The sequence below is a fragment of the Loa loa genome (genome assembly GCF_000183805.2).
Source record: "Loa loa unplaced genomic scaffold supercont3.72, whole genome shotgun sequence".
Taxonomy (NCBI): Eukaryota; Metazoa; Nematoda; class Chromadorea; order Rhabditida; family Onchocercidae; genus Loa; species Loa loa.
In genome coordinates this window covers 253,389-255,063 of record NW_018108252.1, presented here as the reverse complement: position 1 = coordinate 255,063, position 1,675 = coordinate 253,389, and positions in this window count along the sequence as shown.

Here is a 1,675-nt window from a genome sequence, read left to right as displayed (position 1 = left end):
GGTATCATTAGCATTAATTTACAATGTGAATGAATTTATTTGAGGTTTCGTTTTCATGACATTATTCATTGCGATACTTGTTAACTGTTTAAAGCTTATCATTTTATTGACAAAATTTCTTTAACAAATTCCATGTCACATATATGCATACATATATATAAATGGTACCTCAATGAATAATTAAAATTACCCTGGTAATTAATTATCCACTAATTATTTCATAAGTCGAAAAAAGGACGGAAAATATATATAAATGGATGATGATTCATTTGAAGTGTTGAAATATGTAAATTGAAAAGCCAATCTTTTCGTTTTGAAAACACAACCATAATTGGAAGTTAATTAATGAGGCCAACAAAGATTCCAAAAATTTCATTTCTATGTTATTTTTTATTTGTTTTCTTATTTCTATTCTCTTCTATGTTTTCTTATTATTGCTATTTATTTTACACTTTATAGATTCAGACTAAAGATACAATAATTCATAATATATTCGAAAAGAAAAAAAAAGAAATTATGCTTATAACAATTAGCAAACTATGCAAATCAAATGATTTAAAGGGAATTGTTTTGTATGCTTTCCATTATGATATTCAAATAGATAATATGAAAGTTAACAATGAAACCAAACACATTCAACGTCATTTTGGTACTACTACGCAACTAACTTTTAATTCCCTAACTTCCAATACATTTGTATTTTACTGTCATCCTAAAAAAAAAAAAAAGAAATGATATCTTGCCTATCAATTATGAAATACTCATATCATATGACGAATTTGTTGTACTTCTTTACCGTTACAAGTTTAATAAGTTAGTCACGAGTTAAGTTTTCCTATCATCTCATTCATGATTCAGGTCAAACCAATAACCTTCCGGTCAGTATGCTTCAGCTAACTGCGTCAAAGAAGCGCTGCTTTCGAAAGACTTCCAAAATTTTTTTACTGAGTTAATAAGACTGCTTGGAAAAATCGCTTATTACTCGAAAATTTATAGGCGGCCAACTGTTACCAATTGGAATAGATCTAAAATAAAACAAATTACACGAATTTTACCCTATCATTACGTAGTTCCCTTGTGTATGAAATTTTCAGTTTAAATTATAAATCACAGGGTAACAAATGAAATAAGCAAATTTAATAGCATTCAGAAATTTCAATTTTTTCAAAAAATGATTGATGTCATTTCTATTTACTTCATTACTCGATTCGAATTACTGTTCAGTTCTTGTCATCCTTTATCATCATTTACCTCCTTGGGAAATGAAATGAAATAAATACAAACTTAACAAACTTAGAGGATGAAACAACCATAACAATCGATATCTCAAAGGAAATTTAATAAAATTGAAAAGAATTTAACTCTGTGATTTAAAACAGTGTGCTGCATGTGATGAATTTATGCGTTCTTCAAATTCTTCAAATTTCAAAAACCGAGCTGCTCCAACTACACTTAATTCACAGCTTCATTTTAACACTGTAATCAAACTACAAATACTTTTCAACTCATCACAATAGATACAAAAACTCTTTTTAAAACTCGTCATTTAACTCTACTTTTGTCATTTTCGAATTGGAAGGATTCGTGGTATACGGCTCCTGTCGTGGATTTCTGTTGAAGTAATTTGCAATCAGTCAATAGTTGGAACAAGAAGGAGGTTTACACGTTGGTTATC